Below are 19,816 nucleotides of genomic sequence, written 5' to 3' on the forward strand. Positions count from 1 at the left end.
TTTCAAGTCTTAAGTGCATATGGATAGTAACAGTGGGGCTAGGTAAAACACCCTTCCAGGAGAAGCAATCCTGGGCCAAACAAAGACAAAAGAGATAGGAAAGCAATTAATGGATTTTCTCCAACTCACATTTACAAACATCACTGTACTATGTAAGCAGAAATTTCTCCAAGGCTTATAACTTGACTAAATTGGAGGGCTTTTTTACAGGTACAGCATGAGGTACACAAAAAATAAAAAAATTGTCCCTTATTCATCAAAAGACATCAGGTGTCTACTCCACAACATGAACACATTTCAGCTTTGTGAGAAAGTGTTCTAAATTTTTTGCTGTGTTTACTGTTGGAGACAACAGAACAGGTTTTAGGTGTTGAAAAAATTACAAGCCACAAACCCCAATGTTTCACTAATTTTGAGTTACAAGCATTATTCCTGTAAGTTCTATAACAGCCAAAAAAACCCTCCAGGTATATCAAGCTTTCAAGGACCCAAAATTTAAATAAGAAAACAATTTACATCATTTTGGAGTGCTTTTTATTTGTTAACTTCTATTTGAAAATGTTAAGTTACATTTCAGATCTTTCCCCAAACTACATTAGGCATATCAATAAATAACAAATATGGAAATCAGCATTCCCATAATAAATTAAGATCAAGAACTCCAAGATTAATATTTAATGAGGTAAAATGTGATAATATACAAATAAGTGACTGGAATACTTTAAAAGTTGTGTATAGTGCACATATCTTCTTCATTATCAGATTTTTCTAGAAAGGAGAAATTTCTCTCTTTGTTCTGAGAGAGAAAATTAATGTTTATTATATTATTTGTCAATTAAATAATATCTTAAAACCCAGTAATTATTGAAAAATGGACAGTCTACAGTGCATGTACCCTGGAACTCTGCAATTAACATTGATCATATTTTTTGTTTCCAGAGATGTTTGTTCCCAGGTTCCAAACTTAACATGCTGGTCAAACTATCTCGCTCATTCCATCCTTTTGAGCACAAATATTAAAACCCCACAAACATTTTCACCAAAACCGGAGAAGTTAAACATTGCAAGCTTGGGGATAGCTAAAGTACACAAGGCAGCATTTAAATGCTTATTTTCTTGTCAGAAGATTTATTCTTTAAACCTAAGTAATGATGATTATTTTGGGGGAGCAAGTGAAGACTGGAAATGGTCTTCCTTCCAGCTGAAGGAAAATAATTGAACACATATCTTTCATTTCAAGTTACCATAGGTACTGCAACTAAAGACCATAGAAAAAACCCCAAGCTCTGCTCTGAGATTGTTCACCAGAACACAGATTTCTCTGATCTCAACTCCCAGGGCAAAATCCTGGCCTTGTGAACTCAATGGTAAAACTGCCACTTGTGCAGGAAGGTGAGGAGTTTTCTCAAATTGTCCTTGGGACACTTTTGAAGCCTCTGCACCTCATCCTCTTTGAAATGCACTTATCTTAAGCAACATCGGAAGTCCACTCATCTCTTTATGGGACTGAAATTGTTTAGCTGTTTCTGTCCAATTAGTCCTCTTAACTATACATTTGTTAACAACCATTTGCATTATTCCCTTCAGACTACACTGATGGCCATATTAGAGTCTAGCACCAAAATGCTGCAGGATGACACCGTACATTTGTGACACATATTTGTCATTCAGAGTTCTTTGTCCATCAAAGCAGATTTTCCCTGCAAAAAACTCTTATATGGTCTCTTCTCTTTCACTCTGTGATTCAGAGGAAAGCCCATCTGATGCAGGTTCTCTCACGATTCAAATATCATCATATTTTTACCAGTCTCCTGAGGTGAGACATTGCTATTATCACAGTTTACCTTCTTGTATGTTTGTCCATGGATCTCAGCCATATCACACCAGAGACAGTTGTTCAGTACTTTCCATATTCTATTCTGCAGCGAGAAGCCACTCAGTTCCTGCAGGATTCAAAGACACCTGAAACAGCAAAAACATCTCCATTAGTGAAAAGCTCCTTAAAAATTAAAGCCTTCCTGCAACGGTCCCAGCACTGAAGGATCTTGAATGGACCTTAGAAGTTAAGGAGACTGCATAGATAGTGCTTTTTGCCTTCAGATACTACAGCTGTCAGCTCTACAGAAGGATATCCATTCCTGAGATAATGAATTTATCTTTGCAGTGATGTGCTTATGGTTTAGTAATTCTATATATGTGAAAAAGGAATCTGAATTTAATGTCAAACTGCATCAAAACTTCATTTGAGAGGAAAAAATCCTAACAGATTTGTCATGGAATAACAGAGTAAGCTAGAGTCAACATCTTGAAACAACTGGCTTGCAGGTTAGTCACGGTCTGAACACAGCTTTTCTTCCAATTTTATTTACAGCTTTTAAGTATTCAGAAACAATCTCTACTAAAGAACAGTGGAGGTTTTTTTTCCATTCTAACCAAGAGATTCACAAGGGATTTTTGAAGGCTTTTTTAAAAAACAAGTAAGAGTCAACAGGTCACAGATACCAAGTTGCCCTCTTACTGCAAAAATGTTAATGCTACTGGTCTACCAGAATATCAAGAATTTCCTCATTGTACCACATATAAGGCAAAGGCTTTGTATTTACTGTTACAGGATAATCAGCTACAGGGCCCTCCAGTATTTTAGAGCAAAAACACATGAAATTTTTAGCAGCCATTCTCTGGAGGGAAATTTCAAGGTGACTAGAACAGTGCTTTATATGAATAAAAATATGCTTATAATTAGAAGAGACTTCTTATATGATCATTTTGCATTTCTTATTCATGTTATCAGATTGCAGAAAAGGTATAGATACTTGAAAAGGCACAAAATTATAATTGATGTTATTTTAATTCTGTATTATAAAGAAACAACATACATCATTCAGTTTAGAACTAAAAAGCTACACGACTGCCTCCTTAAAAGTCTGGGCAGCTTTGGCAAACTATTCACTAGTAAGTAGACAAAAGCATGCACAGAGCTTTCAAGTTATTCCTGACTTTCACAGCAGCACTTGAAGATTATCACACAAGATGCACCAAGTGAGTTTATGCAAGAATTTGACAAGTGAAGAACACTCAGACAAAAAGGGGAAGGGCAAGCTCTCCTTCATGGACTGTCACATTAAAATTGGCCAGCTAAAGTTTTGAGTCGTTCCTGTAGGAGTTTGTGACTGTGACCCTGCTCTGAGTGCAGCCAGTGTTTTAGCTATGGAGCCCACCTGTGTAAGCACACTCAGACAGCTGGAGACAGCTGCTTTCCCTCAGCTGATAACCAAATCTCTCTGTTCAGTCTGCCCCAAAAGAAACACAGAAAATGCAACCCACCCCTAGCACTGCCTGCACACACAGGAGAGAGGGGGCAGACCCTCCACAGAGTTCCAAGCCATGATTTTTATTTCACCAGAGTGAGCTTAACTGGACCCTGCCCAGTCTTCATCCTTGAGCCTACCACCACACAACTGGCTCTGCCACTGCTTCATCAAAGCAGTCTGAGATCCACATGGACCCTATCCTGTCTCCAGGTGCTATTTGCATATTAGGAGGTTTGTGTACCTGGGACCTGGCACTGCTTATGCTGTCCCCCAACTAGGCAGGAGAAAACCAATTAATTTCTGTTTCTGCGGCTGTTGGCCTAGCCAGTCTAGCTTGCTTGCTTGTTCCATTTGTGATTTTGTTTTTTTAAACAATAATGCTATTAAAAGTCACTATATGAGCAGTATAAAGAAAACTATATAGGCCCTGTTCAAGATGCTTTCAATTTCACTGTAGAAGGCTTTGAATTACCTTTTTAAACTGGATATTCACAGATAATCACATGAAATCTCTTTGACAGAAGAAATGAGTAATAAGGTACAAGCCACATCTCCTTATAAAATTTGGTATGAAGTAACACATCAAGCCTTTATCAGAAAACATAAACAAAAATTTCATTAAGCGGGTAGGTAATCAGCAGACCTGGAAAAGGGCTTGCAGGTCCAAAAGCTTATCTATTCTCTTTCCTCCCAGTTATATTGGTCAGTCTAATAAGCCAATCTGCTTTTCCCTACAGGTTTTTCCTTGCACAAACTCAGACTTATTTTTTCCAACAATATGCTGGTCATTCCTCTCCCCCCCCCCCCCCGTATAACCCCTTGTAGTTTGTGCAGATCATCCAGATTAAACTCTACCCTATCACATTGAGGAGAAAATGAAATTTTCAGTGAACTTGCAAGAAGGGCCAGTCCTGAAGACTTGGGATACAACAACCACTGACTCCAAACTGAGGAAGCAGGTTTTACCTAATAAGGTCTGTGGATCATAGCTAGCTAGATTAAACAGAGACAGATATGAAGGAGAGTGGGCAGGGAAACAGACCTTAAGATAGAGGTTTAAACAGGAATGCTTACACTGGAAGTTGTGCATGATCCTACACAAAGGTTAGAAGATGGAAACTTGTCTAATTCACTGCAGAGGATAAAAAAGGGGACAGAAGATCAATATTGTGTGTTTAGGCTACTTCTCTTTCTTGACTTGGGCTTGCTTTACATACTCGCAATTTTAAAAGAAGTGTATACAGTGAAGCCTTTGAAACCAAGCATATGAAATGCCTCAATTTTGCTGCAAACTTTCTGATGCATCAGGCATCATCATCGTAAGTGTAGGCCTGTGAAGAGAATATTTGTCTCTCACTGTTTTGCTGTGTCCATCCCTGGAGCTTCACTTGGTCTCTCAAAATACTAAATTAAAGTCTACTCAGTAACAGTGGGAAGATTATTTCTACCAGTCGCAGTTCAGTCCAGGTCTTCAGTAAGGTGTTACTGGCAAGGCTGCAAAACCCGAGAACACAAGCTGAGGTATCAGGATCCATTGCCTCAACACAGCTCTTATATAAAGAGTTGGCAATAAAACTCAGCAAACTTAGGAGCAATGCTTGAAAAGAAAAAAGTCTTAAGAATATTATCTCATAAAAATAGTTATTTCTCTCCCCACACAATTTCACCCACTTCAATCATCATTACTCTGAACTGCAGAACTTTGCAACAAAGCAAATACTTGAGTGACAGCAGAAGGGTGGGGAGCTAATTTATTTATGGGTTTGGTTTTTTGTTTTTTGTTCTTTTTTTTACAGGAAGTTCCTGGCATGAAGACTAGTCATTTCAGTCTAACAAATAACTTGTGAGTTAATAGCTACTGGAAGATTTTTCAGGATTTATGGAAGCAACAGTTCTCTACAAGAGTTAGATTAGAAGGGAGAGGAGACCATCCACAGTGCAGTAGCAGGAAAACATGACTGGGGTCCCTGTCACTCTAGCCTAATATGTAAGTCTGCTACTTTGCAATCAAAAATCAATGACCGCAGTTTTAAGTGCTGTGCTGGACCTGCATATTGCGTAAAGGTGCCCATAAAATTACTCATGTGCATAAGTAGTTCCACATGGTTCAGTGGGTCTCATTACCTAAATGTTAGCAGGGGACTTAGGTCAAGGTGCTGCATTCCTTAAACCAAGGAGATTCCCACTGAAGTGATTAGGAGCATCTCATTTGCCAAATAGAAAGAATTCTACAGGTATTTGTTTGAAGCATGACACAAATTTACCTTAGCTGTAATTCCACCTTTCTCTAATGTTTGCAGGAAAAAGATGAGTGCAGAGGTATTACTGACCAAAGCAAATTTCAGATCCGTATTTGCACCAGAAGTTACATTTGTCATCTGACCAAATCATAAGAAAACAACTACTCAAATTTCTGCCTCTCAGACACGCATTTACTGGTTCCCAAGAGCATGTGAGATTTTGGTTACTTTTATACATGCAAAGAAATTGTTGCCCTTTTGGAACTGAAAGGTGGACTACATTCAGTGCCAGGTAAATCATATTGTTTGATCAGTGAGCAAGTGCTGCAACACTGAAATGTGGTAAATTAAGCAAACATCCTGCTAAATCAGGGACTGAACCCTTAGTGTTATTCACTACGAATGGATCTATTGGATTATGGGTCATTAGTTCAATCACTTTTAGCAAGTACAACCAAATTGGAATGTTATTAAACGTTTATCTTCAGAGGCAGATTTACTGGTGAAGATAAGGAGATTGTAGAGACTCCATTAGCATTGCCTATTTCAGCACGCATTCCAGTCATAAGCACCTTTCATTCATAAAAATATCTCTGGAACCCAAAGCATCCTACAGATGTCTGCCCTTACATGCTGGTGACTGCACCAGACGCTGACCGGTTATTTCCAATACACATTTTTTGATAACCTCTTGCTGCTTTCCTACTCTGTGCTGTCAAGACAGCAGGGGCAAACCTTTTTTAAAAAACGCAAATCAAAAGCTGGATTTCCCAATATTCAGTCTGTCCTAAGGACACCGAGATACTGAGCTTGCTTCTAGCAGCAGGCCCCTCAGTATATTTTGAAAACCTGAGCATTTATTATATGTCTAAATTTCTTGCGCCCAAAGGTTTATTTTAACTCTTACCCCGGGTCTCCATGTCTGACCGCTGTCTCCTTCTGACCCCCGCAGTGACTGGAGGAGGAAGGCGCAAGGCAAAGATCAGGGCCTGCCTGTGAGCCCCTCGGATGACTTAGAAAAAACCAAGACAAAGAAATTCTCCCAGATCTTTTGCAGGTCTTAATCGCAGGTCTTGAAAAGGCACTCCAAAAAATCTGTAACACAATGGCACCAACAAAAGTAGCAGAAAGAAATCTCCCTTTACAAGAATGGTTTGTCAGGACAAGGACAGAGAAAGAACATTGGAAGAGAAAGTGGAACAATTTACCACACTGGCTGTAGAGAGAAATGGTTCTTACTAACGCAGACGAAGTCATCACCTACTTGCTAGGAAAGAAGGGCAGATACACAAAAGCAATCTCCTTTCCCACTGAGGTCAATTTGCGATCTTTAAAACTTTACCTGGGCCCCTCACGTGCCATTCAAAAGTAAGGAAGTAACTACGCAGAGAGTTTTAACTAAGGAGAATTTCCACCCCCCTGGTCTATTGTTTCAGCTCCTGAAGACAATAACATTTGTCACTGCTACAGTTTACACTCCTCCATATTTGTGGTTTCCACACAAAAAATCCAAATTATTTAAATTTTCATTTAAAGGTCAAATTCCAGAAGAAAATAATCACATGAGAAAGCATGGGTTGGGACACTTTTTTTTGCGGGTTCTGAACAAGAATGCAACCACAGGCAGAGTGTAGTTAGCTACCTTTGCCTTACCCTGATTCTGATCGTTTCCTCATTGCCTTGAAAGAGGGCCTTATCCTGATTTTAAAAGCTGGGTTTGACACTATGAAAGAAGTAAGAAGCTTACTATAATCTCAAATTCTTTGCATTGATGGGTAAGAACTGGAAATCTGGGCAGTAAGTAGAAATTGAGCCTATTTTAATTATGATTAAAACAACAAATCTCGTTCTACCATAACTGATACATGACTTACAACATCAATAATTGCTTTTGTTACAAAATAATTGTGACAACCAGGTTAAATCAACACTCGAGAGTATGTGTCAAGTATCTACAGAGGAAAACTTGGCCCTGATTATTGAAGAAGGACCAAGAGCCTGAAAAAGCCTTTTTTCCTAAGAGTGGACCTCAGGCCCTTTCATATCCCTTTAAGTGGATCAAGACCCAGGCAAGCTAGATTGTTATTCCATTTCAAAATCCCAGACCAGTTTTTAAATAGTTACAGAAATACAAAAACTGCACCTTAGCCAACCTTGTGATATGAGGGATAGCTAGCAGAGAAAGAGAACAAACCAAAGCACATTTCCCCAGAATCAACTCTTGAAATTCCCCAAAAGGTAGCAGATTTCACTGCTGAAAAGTGCATTTTTATGGAAGGGTGTTGGCTCCGTTATCAACTGCCATGCCCTTACTAGCTCTTAAAAGCAGAACAAATGTTAGGAAAGGTTTTATGACTGAATGGGGAAAGGCAGGAGACAGACTATTAAAAAAATCATGGGAAGGAGTTAGCACAGAGCCAAAACAATCTTGCAGCTGCATTACATTATCCCAGTGGGAAGTTGCCAGGCTGGCAGCAAAGTTAAACTCTGCATTCATGAAAGGGAAGCACTGATACCACCAGCTACAACTTGCATTAAACGAGCTTCCCACACCTCAGTGCCAATCCAGCTCAGTCCTGCTCTGCAACAATTTTGCAGTTCCAGCCTTGGGCCTGTTTTACACGTAGGCTACTAGTCAATCTGAACAAGCTACACATCCAAACAAGCTATACCTCCATGTAATGATTTATAATAAGGCTTCTTTCAGACCATCACAATAAATAGTGAGGATTGGTCTATGTAAGCAACAGCTAGCAGATAGTACTTCTCTGCAATCTTCTTCCCACCCCAACACAGTCTGAATACAAGACTTAAACTCTATATCCCAGACAAACTCCCATGTTATTCACTCTAATTATTTTACAGTACCACAAACGTACACAGTACTTTTAAAATTACAAAACAGAAACATTTTCTTTTCAAGCTGAGAGAGTTTACCATATCTCAGGGTAACAGCTTTAGTAAGGGAATTTATAGAAGTAACTGGGGTGAGAAGAAACATCTTGGAAAAGTTTCATAAGGTAAAGCCGATGAAGAAGCAGTACCATGGATAAATATCAAAAGGATAGGCTATGCTTAGGGTAAAACATGGCAGAAAGCCTGAAGCTTTTTCATGTCCTTGTCAGTATAAGAGGGACTCAGGGTGCCAGCTGAATATTTTCTTTCATCTGCAACTCTACCACCACGGTCATCCCCCAGACTTTTCAACACTGTCGAAAGCCTACTGTTTCCAGAGACTGACAGAATTTGTTGAGACCTTCCCTGCTGATGGAACAGTGAAGACATGATGCAAACAGCAGTGTGGAACCACAGAACACAACCAACGTACTTCTAGTTCTTTATTCTTTCACAGGGACACAGGCTATGGAGTTGGTTTACAGTTGCACAGCTCCTCCAGGTTACACAAGCTCTCAGGGAGGAACAGATGTTAGAATAATATAAATTTCTGTGCCATTTAATTCAAAGCACTTTAGAAACATTAACAAAAACAAACCTTGGGCTATAAAAGCAGATTGTAGATGGGATCACCTCACTAGTGAAATGCAGGTGCACTTGCCGTACAAAATTGCAGCTAATGGTTCACAGTGACATTACACCACTGTCCAAACCCCAGAAAAGAACGGCTCTCTGAGACCACATTCAGGAGCTTTTATTACTTGCAGATATGAGAACTATTTCTAATAATTCAGATATTAAATACAATTCATAGTACATCATGGCTCTTAAATTCTTTCAGTCACCTTCACAGAAAACTCTACAGTTTTTGGAGAGAGCTGACCAGAAGAGTGGGCACCATTTATGTGAGATGAATGAGAAAGACTCAAGACCTCTTCCTCCACAGTGTATCTTCCCACAATCACATAACACTATCATGCAGCTGCAGAGTTGTATCGGTCACCAGAACAATAATATTTACCACTACCAGAATGTAAAGAACAACACAAAATCCAGTTTATGTAGTCTAAACACATGGTTAATATTCCTATAGGGAACAAAGTCCAAAGAAAAGGACACATCTTTAGAATTCCTCACATTGACCCACAGGCCTCAGTAGAGCACTGTTCTTGGTGTTTCTGATCTTTGAACAGCCCAGTAAATAGGCCAGAGTTAACTCATTAGTGCTGGTGGGTGAGTTAAGCAGTCTTTGCTCGTAGTTCTGCACTGTCTCCAAACTCAAGTAGGCATTGCATCACACTGCAATTAAATACTTTTTCCACAGCTCTTTCAAGTATAAAAAAAAGGGGGGGGGGAGGTTATTAACAGATTATTCCAGAGCAGAGTTTTATGAAAGTGGGACTGTATTGCAAATATAGAAGACATGGAGTCCTTCAGCTGCAGTGAAGGAAACACATGGAGACACTTTACTGTAGATTTCTGTAATATATTGGGTCTCCTGCCCTTTATGGGGCAAATGCAGATACATTTCTTAATCTTCACCCTCTCTTCCAACAGAAAATCCCCACAAAGATGCAGAACTACCTAGGCAAATGACTTAAAGATTTTTCTTAAGAACAACTAGGGAATATTTATTTACAGACAAAGAAGGTTCCCAGTTGTTTTGCTTTTATTTTCCTCTTTCCCTCAACAACTTTAGCATTTACAACAGAAATTTGTATCTTTTTTTGCTAGGTTCCATGTGGAAGCACAGATTCCCTCTCAAAAGTGATCAGCTACAACACAGTAGTGCTGGGGGGAGAATTTTTTTGAAAAATTATATCTGTACTTTTAGAGCTCTGTAAATGAAGATATCATTCATTTGATACACTGTAGGTCAACTCTTCCTTTCTTTAGTGTTCACTCTTTAGCAACTGAAATCACAAGGCATGAAGTCAGTAGATATTTAAGCTATTTAAATAGCACCAAGGATAAAGGTCATGCCTCTGATGTGATTTATCTTCACAGGAAACCTACCAAATCTTGGAAACCACGACCTTGGAGATAGGAGATTCTGGAGGCTGTATAGATAAGGGGCTGGGGTATTCAAACTACAGATAGCTTTTTCCAGAGTGTATTTAAATAGCTTAGAGCAAGGTCTTAGGTAAAAACAAACAAACAAAAAAACCCCACAACCTTCCAGCAATGTGATATACTCTGGCAAATGCCCACGAAGTTGTAGAGAATTGCTTTCACCTGTACTGGCTGAGAGGCTGCTGTTTTCCCAAGTATTATACAGCAAAGAAAATCACCAGCCAGGTCTTCCAGTAACTGCTGCTTCATGGCAGCTGCAAACTAGCCCAGCAAAGCAAACAAACAAAAGAAAAGGTACAAAATAATAAGAGTAGTAATAATAATAAATAATAGTAATAATAATAAAAATGTTTCAACAAAGTAGACTTAGAGGTCAGTCAAACCTAAGAACTGGTGCCAGTGAGAGAAGGGAGAAGGGAAAGCCTGGAGCTCCCCATAAATATCTCAGGAAATCAGTTCCTAAAGAGGTAGCAGAAATAGGCAACTCCAGCACCACAACTGCACAGCATCATGTAAGTGTGTCAGCAGATAATTTGGCAAATATTTTTAAAAACTAGTGAAACCAGATAAACAGAGAAGGAAGTATCTCCCTGAACTTCTGTGCACATTACTGTACACATGTGAAATAGCTGCTCACATGACTTTTTAAAGTTTGACCAGTCCTGTGAATTCTGCTACAAAAAGTCTCATTTTTGTTTCAAATTTACTCTATGAAACAGAACTCTGCTTGTGTAACAGACAGCAATAGCACAATTAAAACATTCCACCTGAGGCCAACTCTGTTCAGCAACCAGAGAGGAAGAAAACTAATTAAAACCATGTTCTCTAAAATCAGAAGTGGTTAGCTGCACATACCAAATAGAACATAGTATTTGTCACAGGCAACTGACCTCAAAACAGGGGAGGGAGCAGGGGAGGTGAATGTAGTTACAACAAAACACACAGTCTGAAGGAAAAAGTGATTTAAGAGCTACTAGAATCACTGGTATTTGTGCTTGGGTGAAAAGAACAGCAGACATGGAGCTAAAGCAGATACTAAGGGCACATTCATGCAATCCTGGCACAGATAGACCTGATGATATAATTGGGAGTTCTGCCTATTTTCTTTGAGATTAGTGTCTCAGTAATTTATTAAGCTCTCTTAACCAGTAAGTCCAGATAGGAAGGATTTCAGATTAATTAACTACAGGTTTAAGCCTGCAAAGGGGCATTCTGCATCTCAGAGACCAGCTCACACCCATGCAGGAGGGGAGGTATCTTTTGGGAACAAACATGGGGGCCATTACTGACCAATTTGGAAATTCTCCCTGCATTGCCCAAATCTCTGCAGACTGCAGTAAGTACCATTTTTGCTTCTGTGGTAGTCAGAAAGCTCTTGAGTCATTAACATGGGAACAACATTGCTATTACTCCCAGACATTTCTTTCTTCACTTTCCAATGTTTTCTCTGTGCTATCTGTCATTACCTTGTTTTCTCATTTTCCTTTTCATTAACAATTATTATTCAAGGGAGGAAAGGTAGCACAGACTGAGAATTCATGCAGCATGAATGGAGAGAGACATTGGGTCTAGCAACTTCAGCAGAGGATCAGGAGCCAGGCTGCTTGCAAGACCCTGCCTGACAGTCTCCCTCTTGGTCTTTGTGCAAGTCATTTAAGGTCAAGTATTTTTTCCTTCACACGGACAAAAGTTCAGTAGGGGGTCAATTCCTTTGGATAAAAGAAAGGGTTAACTACACTGATTCTCCTCCCTGTAGCTACCACTGTCCTTGCATGAAGAGCAGATACTTCCTTTAGGTCTATCCTCACCACAGTTACAACACAGGAGATTGTGAGCGCAAATATTTTGTGATCACATCAATGCATAGCATGGCTTTAAAAACATCAGGCAGGGAAAAGCTGTGTGCACTACATGAGCTGGTCAAGGCAAAATTTGACTTGGATGAGAGCCTTCTCCCAGCATGACTGAAATAAAGGACTTTTTTTTTTTTTTTTTTTTCTGATCAGCTCTGGCTGCAAACTTGTGTGTTTGCAAACATCACACAAACCAGTCCCCAGCAATAACTAGTGCTGACTGGTTCACCACAGTCATCCTGTGAAGACAACTTACTGTTGTTGACATCCAAGCCACGTTTCTTCTCCTTCAGTCTCATGGTGTTGGGAGTAAAAGGAACTCCAACAGAATAGGGCTCTGCAGTGAGCAGCATGTGTGGATTCCAGGTACAGTTCCCCAGTGAGGATCCCAGCCTTCCCATCATATTGCTATATCTTATCTGCACACACATAGGACAAACACAGCAGCAATGCTTCTTTCAGCCTGCTTTAGTTTTCCAACTGGATGGAATAATTTTTACTTCTTTAACAATAGAGTTGGGAAAAAGACAATAATTCACTTTAGTATTAATGTGTTTGTGTTTCTTTTTACCATACAGAAGAGCACAACCTGACAAAGTAGATCCTTCTCAGGAAATGAGCCAGTTAAAATTAAGTTGCATGAAATTCACCCTAATTCATGTGGCACCATTTGTTAGGTGCATGGACCTATGACTTACTTCTCTCTTATTTTTCTTCCAGGAAACAGGAGCACTGATGCTGAATTCAGAGAACCTCAGAGTCAGGACTGTCTCTCTCTGGGAGTTTCAGATTAATGCAGGATAAAGAGATTTAGTCGGACTTTGGTTCTCTGCTGCATTCCTCTGACATACCACAGATACCTGAGGCAGAACAACAAGGTAGCATCAATTCAGTGAAAGGTGAAAGATTCACCATCAGTTCCTAATGTTTATATGCAAGCTGGTACATTTTCAAAGTAATAAGGGTGAAGGAATTTACTTTGTAAGGTGAATAGATCAAGTATGGATTAGACTGAATTAGCAAGAATTTTGCCCCCTTTTCCCCCAAAACAGATATTATCTTGAGAGTCATTGCTGAACTTTTCTTACCAGGTTAAGAGAAATAACAAACAACATCCCATCTTTCAAAGCTTCACCAACAGTCAGGTTTCTTTGCCAAATTTTCATTACAAGAACTATAAGCAAACTGAGGGTTCTCCAGGTGCCTTACACCTTTTGTTGACTGTTTCAAAACATGGCAAACTTCAGCACTACCACAAAAAAAACAAGCAAAACCCCACAGATTCGTACCTATATGTCCATCCTCCCTCCTTTATTCCTCTTCCATGTTCTTACTCTGATATTGCCTCTTCAGTATATGCCAGAAAAAACATTTATTTGAATGGATTTTAGCTTAAAACTAACCAAGCAAAAAAAAAAAAAAAAGTAAAGCAAACCTCAAGTAAACCTCAATGCAATTCACTAAAAAGCCATACAAACCTTTCAGCTGGGCTAAAGGATGCAGTATTTTAGTGTCAGCTGCAAAATATTAATGAAAATAACTCTCAAAGAGTTGTACTGGAACCCTCTGACCTAAACTGCTACATACTCAAAGCCTTATTGAGAACTGAAATACAAGGACTTTTGAAAACACACTATTTTTCTCCCTTCTGAAAAAGTAAGCAGAATCACGCTTATCTTCCTGGACAAAGCCAGGACCCTACTAAACATCATCCTTAGTACTAGTTGAGTAATTGAGAAGTTCAGGTACAAGTTTAGAGGGCACTGGCTATTAGGCATTCACTCACCACACAGGCATTAAGCAGAATGTGATTTATTTTATTTTCAAAGCTGAATGAACTGCCATGGAGAAAGGCACCATTACTGTGTGCTAAAAATATCCAAACACAGGGGGAACACAGAGGAGTTGGTGCACTGTAAATTCATATTCCAACATATTGCACACTAACTTTCCTGTACAGACAAGCCCTTAGACTAATAGGCACCTGGGAGCCTTCAAGTCTGAGTGCCCAATAAATAAAAAGGCTATTTTATTTTATTTTTTTACTAGTGCTCTGGAACCAAGCTCTGATGTCCCTACTCAGACAATGCTTCCATTGAAATCAGGTCTTGGTCTATTATTAAATACTATTCCTTTCACAGCTGCAAGCTTTCCAGGTTAGAGGATAGGGATTTCATATCAAGTCAAATCACTAATCTCTGTCCAAAGGGAATTGTGCAGGTATTTATTTTGATTTTATATAGGTACCTTGATGCTGCTTGATTCAACAGACTTGCGCTGATGCCTACTGAAGTAACTCCCTGCATATCCACCAATTTCCAACTCAGATAAACTCAGAGCAAAATCAAAGCAAAACAAACAAAAATTTTTCAAAGCTAATCTACTTTTAAAAACTGTTCCAGACTCAGATTTGTTTCGGACAAAGTCAAGGACTGTGTTTGAAAATCATTAACACAGCTTTCGGTTCTACTTTCCCAAGCTGTAAGAGTGCAGTGAACACTCAGAGCAGAAAATGGTGTGTGTTTGAAGGCTCCACTGCACTGAGTTCAAAGTAACCTGAGGCTCAGTTGTGTGAGCTGCTCCCCCCAACCACAGCAATCTCCCATACTGACAGACAAGCTTGAGTAGAGCCCACTGAACTCAGTGAAACACCACTAGACAAGAAGTTAACTCACTGCCAAGAGTTCACAATCTGATTTATCAATTTCCCAATCACAGTGAGCAGTCCTGTTTTAGGAAACCTGGCTACCCCTAGCCAGGCACTACAAGGAATTATCTGCAGTTCTGTGCAGCTGCAGGGAAGTGACTGCAGAGGTGAAGCTTAGGATACCAAAGCAGACCTGTCCAGCATTTGCTTGTTAGCTCTAGCTACAAGAAGCTGCTCAGATTCTGACACAAGAACTCCTTGAGGTACCCAGCCAGCACACAAAGGAAACAATCACATCCATGGTATTTTAACTTCCTGCTTTTTTAGAATGATGGGTCAATGACAAACATTTTCCTTTTAGGCGGTTCACTCATTTATAGTGGTGCTCATGGTAAGTTTGACAGCTTTATCTTTTCTCAGCTACTTACAGCTGTGACTCCATTACTTTGAAGTCAACTTGGATTTGGTCGGAATGAAGTGCAGACATCAGTGACTCAGGCTTAGCATGTCACCTGCATTTGTTATCTTGCAGTAGACAATTTAATCAATTATAGTTTTTTGTCTAGGCACCAGAACAAGACAAAAACGCTGATCAGCATTTCACGGGGCTGTTTCTTCACTGCTAGCAGGCCGTTTAACATCTGATAGACCATATAAAAAGGTCTTCCCAGGGGCTTAGAGTGTTTGGGCTGTTCTTTTTATAGTGCAGAAGGTCATTAATGAGCAAGCGAAAGCAGTGTGGAAATAGCTAGACCAGTCTTGTTGAGTTAATAAGAAACTGTCATTCTGCTTCAGTACTTTCTCATTAAGCCTAGCAGTGTTCACGTCTAAGGAGACTGATGGTACAAATCTATTTTAATGCTCAATTTAATTCCTCAAGACTTGAATCAAAGAAAGTTTACCCCTCCCTTTTTTCCCTTGACTTTATCTGTTCAGCAATTTCTGAGAAAAAACACGTTATTTTCTTTTACAAATGCAGCTCAAAAGCTGAAATTAATCTTATTTTAAAGAGCTAGATGTACCTTGACTTTTCTGAACAGAAGAACAGTCAGAAAACAAATTTTGTCCTCTTGTTCCCATTAAAGAGTCTATAAAGATAGTCACCATATTATCATCCCATGCCCATTTTCATTTTAAGACTAGAGTCTTAAAATAACTTAGTTGTTGGGTTTAAGTGTCAAACAGAAATTAAATTCTCCATTGCTTAAATAGGATTAAAGAACAGATACCACCTATAACTGGGCAAGAAGGGTTTGTCATGCAATGTTAACAATGAAATCAGAAAGCCACTTCTTGCTAAGAACCAGAAGAGCTTTGTTAACTCCTTAACTACTCTCCTACGCCCCACTTAATTTTGCTGTTCTGACTAGAATCTTAACTGAGTTCACACGCCTTTTGTTGTTACCTTCTGCAGAGGATCAGTCACCTGTTTTGTTGCCAGATCCATTTTCTCTTAAGGAGCTTTTACTGCTGTAACTTCCAAGGAACTGGCTTACTGGAAGCTCAGCATCGCCCATATGACAAGGAAACACTGCTCAAATGCTTAAAATGATGCAACAATGATCTTCATGTGACACCAAAGTTCAGCCTTGTCATACAGCTCAGTTAAGTGAAGATGTGGGGTGAAACATAACATCCTTGCTGTCCAGTTGCTGATGCTTGGTCACTGCAGGCTCCGTCTCTCCCTACCATCACCTCAGATCAGGCACAGAAAGCCATGCTGGTACCAATGCAGCATTCAGTAACTTAGGCCTAGCTTCAGGCATATGGTAGTCCAAGAGAAGAGGGGAGGAACAGATTAGAGAGAAGTTCATCAAAGGAAACTGATGGAAGAGAGTCACGTGTTCCCTTTTGTACTTTACATGTACAAAACTTTCATGCGTGTATCAGGCCAGAACTGCTAACACTGAGCGAGTTCTCTCCTGCTGTTTTGAACACCAAAGAAAACAGTCCAGTGCATTAGTGAGAGAGTTTCATTCTCTTATCTGTTATTCTCCAGCATTTGTTAGCTAAAGCTCTTAACTCTCCTGGCTACCCATTGCTCACACCAGGGAAGTTCCTAAAGCACACCTTTTCACACAGCATGGGTTTCATCTCATAGTTGATTTCTCTTTTCTGCACTCCACACATACGGAATTTCTTGTTAGTAAGCCTGTAACGACTGTACATCCAGCTCTGAAAACTCTCTCCAGGGCTGTTTCCACAGAACTCATTTCTATGTTAGTTTCTTTTCCTTTTTTTCTCCTTACAACCTTCCAGGAAGTTCCGAGATCTTTCACGGCAAAGTACTATTTCCTGCAGTGCAGATACTGTGGTAAGAACCTGAAGTTGCTGAAGATTTGAAATCTCAAATCATTAAGGTCATACAAAGGTGAAAAGCATTTAAAACACTGAAAAAGAGGTGAGAAAGATTAGGTGCATCCCAACACACCAAAAATATTGCAGGATCCCAGTAATGTAAACAAACAGTTTTTATTACAGGCCATACTGTTTTTGTGGGCTGCTTTAGAAACCCACTGATCTGAGATAACGGGAGATTTCTCTCAAGTTGTTTTAATTCCATGAGTGTTTCCCGTTAGTCACTGTGGCAGATACAGTGCAAGACAATTACAGATTTTTCCCTCCCAACTACACATTTGCCAGATGAACACTGGTAATTTTCTCACTACTAATACTCTTGAAGGTAGTGCAGCTTCCAGGAAGAAGAAAAAGGAAGATGTTAGTTAAATCTATAGTACATACCCCCCACTACCTTAAAGCAGATTTAGGGCTAGTACTGGGATCATACCCAGCATTATCACAATCTACTCCGCACCATGTCAAGGCACAGTGGTGACAGCATGAGACCACAGAAGCGGCAGCATGGCTGGTAGAACTGACAGTAACCACTCAAAAAAGGCTTGAACCGCATTTTTTCTAGTGGGGAACGTGGGGGCAGCAAGGCAGCAGAAGTAACATAGCCCCTAAGACTAACAAGAACTAAACATCCAGAGCAGCAAGCACACATGCTTTTATTATTTCTGATACTTTCTGAAGCTGGTCAGGTCTGTGAAAAAGTCATTTATACGTTTACTGCAATATGAAATAATAAGAAATAAAATGTAAAATATTAGTGAGAAATGTAAAAATATTAGTGAGAATTCATGCAAGGCTTAAGAGCTTCTGAAGGATCAAAAAAAAAAAAGAACACTGTCTCAGGAAGTTTCCTTTCTGAGTTGTGGTTGTGAGGAATGAGACAACTCTTTGTAGAAATTAAAACAATTTATTAAAACAGAAAAATTGAAAAATTGAAAAAAAAAAAAACCTAACAAAATATAAAAATTTTGGATCCTGATGGCTCGAGAGATATGCCCCAGGAGCGCAGGGATTCAGGAGCTTTAGGCTTAAGACAGCTCTGAACCTCAGGTAGAGAAAAAAATAAACTTGCAGTTTAGGCTGGTCAAAAAGAAATTTATTTCTAAAAGCCCCTAGAAAGGGGTAGGCTTCTCCAGCACTGCCTTAGCAAGCTGGAGAGGAAGGGAAAAAGAGAGTGGGCGTGTCTTCTCTTACACTTTTATAGCTTTTGCTCCGCCCACAGTCCGCCCACAGTCCGCCCACAGCCCACCCCCCTGGTTCAAGGCGGTTGGTGTTTTCCCCTTGACAGACCATCTCTGTCCACCAATGGCTCTTCCTGGTCAGAGGGGTGATATTAGTTGAGATAAGGGTCATGTGCTTATGGGGCTGGGCTGTTTGTTGCAACCGGGGTTTTTAAAATCTGCCTTGAAACCAAGATACAAGTAAAACATAAAAATACATCCAACACATCTTAAAACACTTGTAAAGGTATACAGTAAACACAGGAAGACCATAAAAACTTGATTAGTGTACCTGGACTGATGAATTGATTTTAACATTCAATTTAAAAATATTAAGCTCAAATTAATTAAAGCACTTAATATGCAAAGACCAAGCACAAATAGGGATTTCATGTATGACAGTGGTTGTCACTGGAAAAAAATTCTCATCTTTAAAGTCTTCTCTCCATTTTGGTATTTTTATTACACAGCCTGCATAATACAGGTTTGGCTTTTCTTAGTATATGTTGTTGATTCTGGATACCTGAAGTTGTTCTCCTGAAGTCAGTACTCTATATGTAAAGAAGGAACTCTTGTTTAACAATATGTAGTCTCCTTGCTCTTCCATCTGCACTTTAACCTCTAGTGACAACTGTAAGATATGTCAGCAAAATGCTGTTTTTCATGCTGCCATCACTGCTTCTTTCTTGCTGTCTCATCACGGCTGGCCTTAGGTTGTACAGGTTGTGTACGTGCCAGTATCACACACAAGCTGAAGCTGATACCTGACTCCTTCCTCAATTATCACTGAGTCAATAAAATCAGCCAGCATGGAGGAACTATGGAGGCGTTGCCTCCTTTCTGGAGACAAAGATACTGGAGTTTTTCTCCCTCAGGCAAGAAATGAGAAGTGTGAGATGTGATTTGTGATGAAATTCAGAACCATGCTAAACTTGCCTGGTTTCAGATTTCATTACCCCCAGAGTAGAAAGGTTTGGCGAAGTAAGAGATCCTCTGCCAATTAAGAACACATAACATCAAGAATTCAGAAAGCTTCCAGCATGCAGCAAGGTGAGAAGTTTCAGCTTCAGTCAAGCTTTCTGTTGAGATTTGTTCAAGCTCTGCATACTTACAGGGTTTTGCATGGTTCTTACAGGGTTTTGCTTATGGACCAAGAAGCTGTCGAGCAACTACACATACCCCAACAAAACTAAATAGACCCATTTCAGCTTTGCAAATAGTC

The 19,816-nt window shown here is 39.6% G+C and overlaps 2 long non-coding RNA genes across 3 annotated transcripts in view; one reads left to right on the top strand and one right to left on the bottom strand.

The window, feature by feature from the left end:
- On the bottom strand, positions 1-13,149 carry LOC138113632 (uncharacterized). The gene is made up of 3 exons (XR_011152296.1): positions 13,071-13,149; positions 1,845-1,962; positions 1-70 (listed from the first exon to the last, which is right to left on the bottom strand). It is a non-coding gene; the product is annotated as an uncharacterized lncRNA (long non-coding RNA).
- Positions 11,715-19,816, top strand: part of LOC138113631 (uncharacterized) — an 18,066-nt gene continuing 9,964 nt past the window's right edge. For both annotated transcript variants that reach the window (XR_011152294.1, XR_011152295.1), the window contains exons 1-2: positions 11,715-11,855; positions 13,093-13,250. This is a non-coding gene — a long non-coding RNA (uncharacterized lncRNA). The remainder of the gene's footprint in view (positions 11,856-13,092; positions 13,251-19,816) is intronic.

This window comes from Aphelocoma coerulescens, chromosome 7 (genome assembly GCF_041296385.1).
Source record: "Aphelocoma coerulescens isolate FSJ_1873_10779 chromosome 7, UR_Acoe_1.0, whole genome shotgun sequence".
Lineage (NCBI taxonomy): Eukaryota > Metazoa > Chordata > Aves > Passeriformes > Corvidae > Aphelocoma > Aphelocoma coerulescens.